Below are 13,375 nucleotides of genomic sequence, written 5' to 3' on the forward strand. Positions count from 1 at the left end.
TTGCTTATCTGCTTTCCCTTTTACTTGCATTATATGTTTTGATTGACGCCTAGTGTTTTGTCCTTTGAAAGATCTCAAAAGGCCCCAAATCCCTTTCCCTTTAGGATTAGTAGTCCTAAATGCCTCCGGGACTGATAGGATTAGGATGGGTACTAGCATGCAATAAGTAACAAAACTTTCCGCGCTTTAATACCTTAACGGGGTGGGATGGGTAGAATATGGATATGATGACCGGTGCGCTAATATCACGTGCGACCCCTCTTCTGAGAAGTGATTGCTGGATATTGCATTGATGTGATCCATATTATTTGTAAACCTAGGACCCCTCTCCCTACTTGTTAATTTTTAAGTTTTCTTTTAAATTAATTTTCCAAACTCTCTACTCCTTCAACTCTTAAACTTGTTTGCAAAACTATGTGAAAAGTCCTTTTCTTTTCTACTTGTCTGCTTAAAGTCACAATTGTAGCATGGCCGGGAACCACACCAGTGGATCTTGAGGGGTGCCTAACACCTTCCCCTCGAGATAATTTCTAGCCCTTACCCGAACTCTGGTTTTTCCAACTCAAACCTTTCTTAAAGTGTCCTAATACACTATAATCATTAGGTGGCGACTCTTCAAAATTCCAAAAACCCAATTCTCGAAAGGGAATAGAGTTGTCCTCCTAATGTCGTATACCCAATTTCGACCAATAGAAAAAGGGGGCGTCGACAGATACAAGGCCGCTGTATCGGCCTTAGATCTTCGAGCCACGCTCTTTTTTGGCTTCAGAGGATTTTCAGATAACTCTATTCTTCTTTTTCTTTCTTTAGAAGGCTTCAGAACCTCCACTTCATCAGCTGGGGCCGGCCGTAACTCGACGACGTCTCCAAGACCTACATGAAACCGAGGTAAGTATCCCATAACAAAAATGAAGGAAAACAAATGAAAGAACTCACCGTGGTTTTTGGCCTCCCATCGACCCTTGGTCAGATCTTGCCAGCAATGCTCCGAGTAAGAGGAGGCGGAGGCTAGCTTCCGTACCCAACCCTCGAGGTCCGGGACCCCACCAGGAAATGATAACAACTAGGTTGGGAATCCAAATTAGAGTAAGAATTTGAGAAGTAAATGCGGAAACAATAACAACAAGGAATTGAACAACTAGAATTAAAGAGATGAAAATAAAGGATATGGAACGAATTCAAGGAAAGAATTCCAAGAACTTCCAAGAATGTAAGTTCTATAGCCTTGACAAGATCAAAGTAACAACGTCTTGATTTATGGAAGAAATCAAACACCTTTACTTAAAAAGCAAATTAAAACAATAGATTCGGATCTTGACCACTTTACGAGTAACTTGAGACAACAATTAATAACTAGTATTAATCGCCTTCTAAGAATACCACAAAGGAATCAAAGATATCATAAAAGAGAAGTAATCTTACTACCTTGAACTAAGAACTAGTAAAGGTTGAAAGATAAATCTCAAAGCACAAGTAACAAAGGTTCAAAAGAACTCTCAAAGTATGATATACTTAATCAATAAATGTTGTATCTTATGAATGAGAAGAACTCCCTATTTATAGGAATACTAAGGCATAAAAGTCCTTAAAATTAGGTAGGGTGGTTGCTAAGGCATACAAAGTCATTACAATTAGGTAGGGTGGTTGCTAAAGAGTAAGAAAAGTCATTAAAATTAGGTGGGGGCGGCCAAGACCCTTTGGGGCAGATTTGGGCCTTAAAACAACTAGTTTGGGCCATTGGTTTGGACTCCAATTGGGCTCCTTTTGAAACACCCCCTTTTGGACCTCTTTTAAGGTCATTTTGAGCCCTATTGGTGGACTTCAAGGGCTGATTTGGTAACCCAATTTTCCTCCTCTTGGACTTCAATTTGGACTACCAAATAGTTGTAAAACTTGGACAATTCATCTCCTTTGGGCTTGAGCTCTTCCTCTACAATTAAAAGCTTCTTTATTTTCCATTGAAGTCTAGCAACCTTAGCTTGCAACTCTTTAGCTTGAGATCTTGTAAATGGCCTTAGAGCTTCCAAAACTCTATCATCTCTATCATTGTCCTTAACTATATCCTTGTTCTTGATGCTATCATTCCCCCCTTCTTGAAAAGAATTCGTCCTCGAATTCGATCCTACATCAAACAAAGATAAGTCAGCAACATTAAATGTGGCACTTACTTGGAACTCACCAGGAAGGTCCAACTTGTAAGCATTGTCCCCAATCCTTTCAAGGACTTGAAATGGGCCATCTCCTCTAGGATGCAACTTTGACTTCCTTTTGGAAGGAAATCTCTCCTTTCTAAAGTGAACCCAAACTAAATCTCCAGGTTTAAAAATAACTTGCTTTCTTCCCTTATTCTTTCTCAAGGCAGTTTGCTCATTTTTCTTCTCAATTGCAAGCCTTGTTTGTTCATGAATTTTTTTCATCATCTCAGGCTTTGTCCTACCATCAAGATTAGCAATATCATTAGTTTGTAATGGTAATAAATCAAGGGGAGTGAAGGGATTAAAACCATAAACAACCTCAAAAGGAGACATACCTGTAGAAGAATGGATTGTTCTATTGTAAGCAAATTCAATCATAGGTAAGTGATCTTCCCACGAAGTTAATTTACCTTTCAAAACAGCCCTCAACATGTTTCCTAAGGTTCTATTAACTACTTCAGTTTGTCCATCAGTTTGTGGGTGACAAGAAGTAGAAAACAACAATTTAGTACCTAACTTCCCCCAAAAAACACGCCAAAAATGGCTCAAAAACTTAGCATCCCTATCACTAACAATAGTTCTAGGTATACCATGAAATTTGGCAACCTCTTTTACAAAAAGACCAGCAACATGTGAGGCATCATTAGTCTTTAAACAAGGAATAAAGTGAGCCATCTTGGAGAACCTATCTACCACAACAAAAATACTATCCCTACCATATCTTGTTCTAGGCAAACCTAACACAAAATCCATGGAAATATCAATCCAAGGCCAAGTAGGAACAGGTAATGGCGTGTAAAGACCATGTGGTAACACTTTAGATTTAGCTTGTTTACATTCCAAACACTGTGCGCACATTCTTTCAACATCTTTTCTCATTCCAGGCCAAAAGAAATTTTCGGCCAATATGTCTAGTGTCTTTGGGACTCCAAAGTGTCCCATAAGCCCTCCACAATGTGCTTCCCTTACAAATACTTCACGCAAAGAGCAATTAGGAATACACAACTTATTTTCCTTAAAGAGAAAGCCATCTTGGAGGTTAAACCTCTCAAAAGGACTCAACTTACAATCTGCAAATATTTTGCCAAAATCAACGTCATTAGCATAAAGTCCCTTGATTTGATCAAAACCCATTAATTTAGAAGTCAGGGTAGAAACTAAGATATACCTCCTTGAAAGTGCATCAGCAACAACATTTTCTTTCCCTTGTTTGTAAGAAATTACATAAGGAAACGTTTCAATGAATTCAACCCACTTAGCATGCCTTCTACTAAGCTTACCTTGACTCTTCAAGTATTTCAAGGATTCATGATCAGTTTTAATGACAAACTCTCTTGGCCACAGGTAATGTTGCCATGTGGCTAAAGCCCTTACCAAAGCATATAACTCTTTGTCATAAGTGGAATAGTTCAATGTGGCTCCACTTAACTTTTCACTAAAGTAGAAAATAGGTTTAGAATCTTGCATCAAAACAATACCTATTCCTTTGCCCGAAGCATCACATTCAATTTCAAAAGATTTAGAAAAATCAGGCAATTGTAACAATGGAGCAGAACATAACTTTTCTTTCAACAAGTTAAAAGCATCATCTTATTCTTTTCCCCATTTAAAAATCTTATCCTTTTTAATAACTTCAGTTAAAGGAGAAGCAATGGTACTAAAGTCTCTCACAAACCTCCTATAAAAACTAGCAAGTCCATGAAAACTCCTAACTTCAGTTACACTCTTAGGTTTAGGCCATTCTTTTATTGCTTTGATTTTCTCTTCATCAACCTCAACTCCTTTAGAACTAACTACAAAACCCAAGAAAATCACACGATCCACATAAAAAGTACACTTTTTAAGATTAGCAAATAAAAATTGCTTTCTAAGAACTTCAAAAACTTGTTTTAGGTGTTCTACATGCTCTTCTAAAGTGTTAGAAAAGACCAAGATATCATCGAAGTACACCACAACAAATTTTCCATGAAAATCCTTAAAAACATGATTCATTAATCTCATGAAAGTGCTAGGTGCATTAGTCAAGCCGAAAGGCATAACTAACCACTCATAAAGCCCATATTTGGTCTTAAAAGCAGTTTTCCATTCATCTCCAGGATTCATTCGAATCTGATGGTAACCACTTTTTAGATCAATTTTAGAAAAGATTTTGGATCCATGTAATTGATCCAACATGTCATCAAGACGAGGAATAGGGTGGCGATACTTTACCGTAATCTTGTTGATTGCTCTACAATCCACGCACATCCTCCAAGTTCCATCCTTTTTTGGTACCAATAGGATGGGAACCGAGCAAGGGCTCATGCTCTCTCTCACAAAACCTTTCTCAAGCAACTCCTCAACTTGCCTTTGAAGTTCTTTTGTCTCTTCTGGATTACTCCTATAGGCTGGCCTATTTGGGATTTGTGATCCAGGTACAAAATCAATTTGATGCTCAATGCCACGTAAAGGTGGCAATCCATTAGGAATATCTTCTGGAAAGACATCTTCAAAATCCTGCAAAAGAGAAGAAATACTACTTGGCAAAGAAGAAGTTAGCAACTCAGAATTAATCAAAGTCTCTTTGTAAGTAAGTAGTATTATGGGCAGCCCCTCTTTTCTTGCATTTAAACACTCTTTGGTTTTTATATAAAAACTCTTTTTTTTCTTTCCTTAACCTCTTTCCTCTCACCAAGACTGTCTATTTTTTCATTCAAACCCTTTTTTATATCTTCTCTCAAATTGCTGCCCTCTCTCTCTTTCTCTCGGCCATCTCTCTTTTTTTCTAATTCTTGGCCTTCTTTCTTTTCTTTTTCCTCAAGCTCACTTTTTATCTCTCCCGTTCGTTTTCCCATTGTTTCTCTTAATCTCTTTTGATCTTCAAACACTTGAGAAGGAGATAAAGGTGCAAGAGTAAATTTCCTGACATTTAGTTCAAGAGAATATCTATTCTTTCTTCCATCATGAAAAACATTCCTGTCATACTGCCAAGGACGACCCAGTAAGATATGACAAGCTTGCATAGGTATTATGTCACAAAGAATATCATCCTCATATCTACCAACATTAAATGAAATCATGCACTGTTTGTTTACCTTTAGTTCACCACTATCATTTAACCATTGGAGTCTATATGGAGTAGGGTGTTTCATGCAGGCAAGTCCCAATTTTTCCACAAAGTATGAACTCACCACATTAGCACAACTACCACTATCAATGATCATAGAGCAAGTTTTTTCCTTTATCCCACACCTAGTATGGAATATATTCTCCCTTTGTTCTTCACTATTGCTTGCCAAATTGATAGTCATAATCCTTCTAACTACCCCAATCATGCCCTCATTAGGTAGTTCTACATCATCTTCATCACTCACATCTCCCTCTTCTTCTCCCTCAACTCTTTCACTCTCATATCCTCCATCTTCTCTAAGAATGATGTTTCTTCTACTTGGACATTCATGCATCATATGTCCCCTTCCTTTACATTTATGACATTGAATAGAACTAGAAGGTGTAAAAGGTTTAGGGTTAAAGGTTTTACCTCCCTCTTTGTTCTCAAATTTACCTTTACCCTTGTCTTCTTGAGGTCTAGAAGAACTCTTCATCTCATGATATGGCCATGGATTCTTGGAGATGGTGCTTGTCCGACCTTTCCACGAGCTAGTCTGCTTTCTTTTATTTTGATTTTCTATCTTTACAGACAAATAAACTAACTCATCTATTGTTACATATTGTTGTAATTCTACTACATCAGCTATTTCCTTATTTAAACCATTTAAAAACCTAGCCATTGTAGCCTCTTCTTCCTCTGTACAATTAGCTTGGATCATAGCCATATCCATAGCCTTAAAGTACTCATCCACAGACATGGACCCTTGCTTCAATGTTTGAAGACGTTGTTGTAGCTCTCTTTGAAAGTGTGATGGCACGAATCTCTTCCTCATCACCCTCTTCATCTCAGCCCAAGTAGCAACTGGTGCTTGTCCTTCTTGCAATCTGTCCCTAGCAAGCTTTTTCCACCAAATAGAAGCATAGTCAGAAAACTCAACAACAACAAGTTTAACTTTCTTACCCTCAGAGTAGTTGTGACAATCAAAGATGGCTTCAACCTTTCTCTCCCAATCAAGGTACAAGTCTGGGTCCCTTGCTCCCTTGAATGATGGCATCTTCATCTTTATACTACTTATATTGTCATCTTCTACTCTACCTCTTTGTCCCCTCCTATCTCTTCCCACCCTATCAAAATCAATATCATTAAAATCATCTATAGGGTTTTCTTGATTTACAATGGGAGCATGGGGTACATTTCTCCTAGCTTGGGGTCTAACATTATTTTCCCTCCTAAGTTCAGCTATTGTATCATTTTGATCGGCAATGGTATCCCTCATCTCTTGGAGTTGCAAATTCAACCTTTCAAATTGTTGATGCATAGCTTGCAAGGTAAAATCATTTCTTGCTTTGATTTCAGCTTCTTGGAGAACCCTTCGTTCATCATCACTACCTGTACGCGACATCTTTTAAAAAAAAAGTGTAAACTGTATCACAAAAATTAGCTCTCTTTTTTTTCTCGGAATAACCTTTGAACAAAATACTTTGTAGATTTATAATTAAACCCAACTCGTATGAAATTCTTAGTAGTAAAATTCAGATTTTTGGGGAACTAATGAAAGAAAAACCAAATCCTAGAACTATTAGGCTCGATTGAAACATGACGCGAACAAAAAGGAAAGGATTATATGTTTAGATTAGAAAGAGTAAGAAAATCTAGGATCCCCTCTTCTTGTTTCCTTTGTTAATTTTTGGTAACAAATTAGATACAAAAGAAATATCCCGGAGAGCACTCAATTCTATTTTTTTTGTTCTAAAAACTGATTTTCGCTTCTTCTTTTTTTTAATTTTTTTTTCTTTGCTCTTAGTATTCAAGAAATCCCAAGACTTACCAAGAACGAAATCTTGATAAAAACCGCTCTGATACCACTTGATAACAACTAGGTCGGGAATCCAAATTAGAGTAAGAATTTGAGAAGTAAATGCGGAAACAATAACAACAAGGAATTGAACAACTAGAATTAAAGAGATGAAAATAAAGGATATGGGACGAATTCAAGGAAAGAATTCCAAGAACTTCCAAGAACGTAAGTTCTATAGCCTTGACAAGATCAAAGTAACAACGTCTTGATTTATGGAAGAAATCAAACGCCTTTACTTAAAAAGCAAATCAAAACAATAGATTCGGATCTTGACCACTTTACGAGTAACTTGAGACAACAATTAATAACTAGTATTAATCGCCTTCTAAGAATACCACAAAGGAATCAAAGATATCATAAAAGAGAAGTAATCTTACTACCTTGAACTAAGAACTAGTAAAGGTTGAAAGATAAATCTCAAAGCTTAAGTAACAAAGGTTCAAAAGAACTCTCAAAGTATGATATACTTAATCAATAAATGTTGTATCTTATGAATGAGAAGAACTCCCTATTTATAGGAATACTAAGGCATAAAAGTCCTTAAAATTAGGTAGGGTGGTTGCTAAGGCATACAAAGTCATTACAATTAGGTAGGGTGGTTGCTAAAGAGTAAGAAAAGTCATTAAAATTAGGTGGGGGCGGCCAAGACCCTTTGGGGCAGATTTGGGCCTTAAAACAACTAGTTTGGGCCATTGGTTTGGACTCCAATTGGGCTCCTTTTGAAACACCCCCTTTTGGACCTCTTTTAAGGTCATTTTGAGCCCTATTGGTGGACTTCAAGGGCTGATTTGGTAACCCAATTTTCCTCCTCTTGGACTTCAATTTGGACTACCAAATAGTTGTAAAACTTGGACAATTCATCTCCTTTGGGTTTGAGCTCTTCCTCTACAATTAAAAGCTTCTTTATTTGCCATTGAAGTCTAGCAACCTTAGCTTGCAACTCTTTAGCTTGAGATCTTGTAAATGGCCTTAGAGCTTCCAAAACTCTATCATCTCTATCATTGTCCTTAACTATATCCTTGTTCTTGATGCTATCAGGAAACCAAGCAACAGTTGCACCATCGTAAAGAGGTTAGATTGATAAATAATATAAAGTCGGGGAAAGGAGAAGAAAGCAAGGTAAAAACCTGTTGCGTACTCACGTTTCGTGTTCCACTCCTCGGGGAACGACATCCGATCAATAGGAATCAGGTCGGAGGTCTTGACTCTAACAAATCGGCTCATCTACCCACGGTATTTGTCCTCATTGATACTAACAAACAGAGATTTTAAGGACCGACGTTGCAATTTTATCAAGCCCCCGTGATAAAGTCGGGGATTGTACAGTCTGATCAAATGATCAAGGGTGAAGGACATCCCCTCGATTTGGTTCGAAAAATTTCTGATTAAGTAAATGATTTTCCAGAAGGAGGGGTAGATCTGGCCGAGCGTCACTCGGTATCGCTGGCAAAAGTCAAGAATAACTGGATCTATAGGGCCCTAAGCCGGAATTGCAGGGCCCAACGTAAATGGGTAGGTGCATACGCTCAGGTACCCCGCTTTATACGTAGTAATGTCCTCATCGGAGGAAAGATTCACTATTTCTTTATTTTTCCATTTGCAATCCTCCTTTACTTGCTTGAGCTCGGCCGTGGTCACCAGACAAACATATCGAGACATGGGTCACATCAGCCTGGTGTCGAGATAGGTCTCTCGATTTTAAAATCGTTTGTTATTTCACATGGCGGGGGAGTACACTCCTCGATACTAGGAGGCACTACCGGTTTACCTTTGATCAATCGAGAAGATGATGAAGCTTTTTCCTTTTGAGGAACAGATTTAGAAGTTTTATCCATCACTATGTGGTAGATCCAGGAAAATGAAAATTGTTGTTAGAAAAGAGAAGGGAGAGATCAAGGAAATTGAAAAAAGGCTAAATAAGACTTTGAAAGCAATATGGGAATAAAGTTTGTAAAGTTGTGGGATCTATCTATTTATAAAGATTATTTAAGCGTGCTGAGGAAGCGAAAAGGCCGACCGACAGCCACCTCCAATTAATGATTTTGGGAATCGTACAAAAAGCAACTTTTCAGTCACTTCAACCGCTTATGTCATGATATTGGCACCAGGACCAAGGCATCGAAAATTAATTTGTCAAAAATCATTAAGGACAGCTTACAAGTCGAGTTTGAGCAAACACTCACTCGACTACTAAGCCCAAGGGCTACCCGAGTTCGAGAAAATTGTCATTCGGGGATTATCTATAAAGCCTAAGGGCTATCTCTTTTTTGAGTTCGAGTATACGCTCACTCGACTATTAAGCCCAAGGGCTGCTCGAGTTTGAGAAAATTCTCCTTCGGGGACTATCTATAAAGCCTAAGGGCTATCTCTATTTCGAGTTCGAGCATGCACTCACTCGACTATTAAGCCTAGGGTCTACCCGAGTTCAAGAAAATTCTCACTCGGGGACTATCTACGAAGCCTAACTTTATTAGAGACCTCGCTCTCACTCAACTCGGACTCAAGAGTCCTACTGTCCCGTGCTCACATCAAATCAGTCTAAGCTTAGCTCGAAGATTAGCAGAGAACCTTAAGAGGTATTATACCAGTCGATTAAAACCTAAGGTTTATTATGTTTCGGGTCCAGTTTTTAGACTAATCAATAGAGTTATACACTCGGATTTTTCACAAACGAAGGCAAAAGGGAATTCAACATGAATCGAAGACGGAATGGAGAAATTCTTATATCAACAAAAGATATTTACAAAACCCACGAGGGGCCCTTATACAGAAATAAAGAAATAAAAACAAAAAGCCAAGAATCTAATCTACTTTAGGGGGCATATACTTGAGAGTGACATCTTCAAGAACCTCTTCCTCGGGGACTCCATCTCGATCTTTGGAGGAAATTGTGGCATGATGAAAAACTTGGCGAGTATGAGTCTTGTCCGCACAATTATTTTGAAGACACTTCTTGAGACGTTGTACCGGTGTGGGATGCAAAAGTTAGTAGATGATAGTGCCACCTCATTCCATGGAAAGCAAAGGGAACTAAGTGACACACCAGGTTGAAGTTAAGAGAGATGAGTAGCAGTATAAAGTTCGCATATCTTTTGATATGGGAAGAATTCAGTGCCCCTCTCTCGTTGTCTCGATCCAACAACAACAAAAATAATAACAACAACAACAACCTAGTATAATCCCACTTAGTAGGGTGCAACTTTGAAAAAAATGAGTCATGGCATAATTGGTAAAATTGCTGCCATATGACCTTGTGGTCACAGATTTGAACCATAAAAATAGGGGATTAGAGGAAGAGATAGAGAAGGTAAATGACTAAAAGTTGATGAAGAAGGAATGAGTATAATTTTGTTCAGCCAAGTAACCCCTTATTTATAGAGAGACAACGATGAAACCGACGGCGCATTCAATGCTTTTGGGGAAATGGACCGATGACGCATTCAATGCTTTTGGGGAAATGGATCGGTGGTACATTTAATTCTTCTAGGGAGACGAACTAACGGGACGCTTCGATCTCTACAAATGCCTACGTCATGAGCATGACATCATCGCGAGAGGCGCGGGAAAATCGAGGCTCGAATCGTTTCATATCATTTCATTCTAAGAAATGTGAGGACTATTTGTATGCAGTCAAAAATGAGGAGCATGATTTTAAAGTCTTAAATCAGGCCATAGGCTCGAGTCCGGGAGACTCGAAGTGGGTGTCATACCTGGCTAAGGGACGCCTACCTCGAGGGAGCTGATCGAAGGCCTGACACAGCCTGCATCGAGGGCAGCATAATCTCGAAGTCAATCAAGAAAGAGCGAGAACTTCTTTAGGACCCGTGGACCAGCGTATTAATTATAGGATAAGGGTTGCACGAAATGGTACAGATCCGTACTAGGCCGTTATACACCTGTACCAATAGAAATTTTTACCTTTATGAGCAATGTACTATATTGGGGTTTTCTCCTCCTATATAAGGGGACCCCAAACATTTTTGTAGGGCATCAGGTCATACACTGCAATAGAACATTCTTATTCTTTTCTTGTTTAATGTGCTCAACAATTACTCTTCAGCTTTATTGCCTTTACTTTATTGTTCATACTTTTTTGGTCTTAGCTGACCTCGAGGTCCCTGGATAGACGAGCTCGAGGCCCCTACTGTATCAGCAACATTGATTTGGTTCATTATTTCTTCTTACTTAAGCTCAATATTATTTGTTTAATCACTAGTATTAAAATATATCAAGTATTTTTAAAACCACAAATTATCTTTAATTGTTACTCACATTTTTCGAGGTAAACAGTTTTCCTCTGTAAGTATGCATCTCCATTATTGCTCTATTTTACAGCTTCTAAACTGTGACAAAATAAAGATAGAAGAATATTTTTTTCTCCAACAACAAATTTGTGCAAAATAAATATGTCAATGATTGATTTTCTCCAAATTCTATCCATTATTTTTCAACTTTTCGTTCACCATCTTCTTCAGCTTTGCCATCTTCTTTCAGCCAAAATCTGAATTTTTTTGTTGTTATAGTAACAAAATTTCAAAATAAAAATGATTTGTCTGACTGTCAATTTTAGATTTGATCCCCGACGAGTGAGAGGCCTTTGAACGAAAGCAGAAGAATAACGGGGAGGTGGAAAGAGGATGACCAACAACATAGGGGAATTAAAGAAGAAGTCATGATGAGAGTGGAGAAGATGAACAGCGGTGAGTAAGGGATCCAGCGGCTAGGTTGCTTCTTTACAACAAAAAAATAGCATGGCTTTTTTTTTTTTTCTGATGTGGCTTGTTTTAATGATCTGGCATTTTTTCATTGGTTATAATTCCACGCAAGTGGCGTTTGAGCTTCACACATTTATTTTTTGGGACTTAGTTTTAAGTGTTTAATAGGCACACTTTGATTTGAGTTGGCGTGTTCAATAGGTAATGGGCTAAGATAAGGTTTCAAAATGGAAACTGGAACCAAGTTTAAGGGTCGTCTAGATATTTGGCCAAGTTTCAATAACTATATTGTTATGAAGTTGAAAACAATGCAAGCATTTTCGTTGAGGAGTCTTACATAAATGTCCCAAATAAGACACAACTTACCAATATCTAGCCATTAATCATAGACTTACCAAAACTAGCCAAACACATAAAAATTAAAAACCCAAATAAATAATATTCTTTCTCTTCGAGAATCATACGCAAAGATCTTCTTCCATATTTTTAAGTGTGATTAGCAGCATTAGATGTAAGATAGAAAGGAAAATTCATGGATGAGGTAGCAAATAAGGTGATAAAATACAAAAAAAATATATATGTACAAGATTCCAAAAATCTAAGCAAAAAAGGACTTTTTCCAATTAGTATTGTTAAAATTGATTGAAAACATGTAGATGAGTCAATATACAAAATTTGAGGAAGATTGAAGATGATTTGGTGTAAAAATTCGTAGTTAAAATTGAGTTCAAAAAATTCCGACACATGTATCAAACATGTATCGCGCATGTATCTCACACACATGTATACATCAATATACATGTGATACATATTTGATATAAATAAAATACATACGTGATACATAAATGATACACTCTGTGATACACATATTTTTTTTAATGTTCATCTTCTACTTCAAATTTTCAATTCAAACCACCACAAAACTTCACCAAATCATCCTAAAACTGAGATTCAAGCTCCTTAAAATGTACCCAATCTATTCTAATAACACCCACTCAAAAGAAAGCAAAATTTTGACCCCCTTTTTGGCTACAATGAGCTAATTGACTAATATTGATAATAGTTGGCTAATGTTAATAATATCTAACGAGGTGACAAATTTTTATAATAAGCTACTTATAAATAAAAATAGCTGGTAGTTTTCCAAATTTCTATTCGTCAAATATTTAAGAAGAATTAAAATGGTTGCCTTGTGTACAACTTCATAACAACATATTTATTGAAACTTTCACTATGATCCAACTTTTAACCTAAATAGTAGCTCGTTCAATTGCTTAAATTAAAAATAACATCAAATATAATTAGTGTATAATCTACATATACCAATTAGAAAAGGTGAATAGTGAATAAGAATGATGGTTTGTGTAAAGATTCCAATATTTAATGGACATTTGTTATTAGACTTATCGAGAATAATAAAAAAAAAATTCAATGAGAACTCATATTTAGAGGTTCGACGTTTGATATTTTGGGGGCGCAATTTTATTTATTTATTAATATGTAGGGTGTTTCGAAC

Source organism: Nicotiana tabacum, chromosome 3 (assembly GCF_000715075.1).
Source record: "Nicotiana tabacum cultivar K326 chromosome 3, ASM71507v2, whole genome shotgun sequence".
NCBI classification, from domain to species: Eukaryota; Viridiplantae; Streptophyta; class Magnoliopsida; order Solanales; family Solanaceae; genus Nicotiana; species Nicotiana tabacum.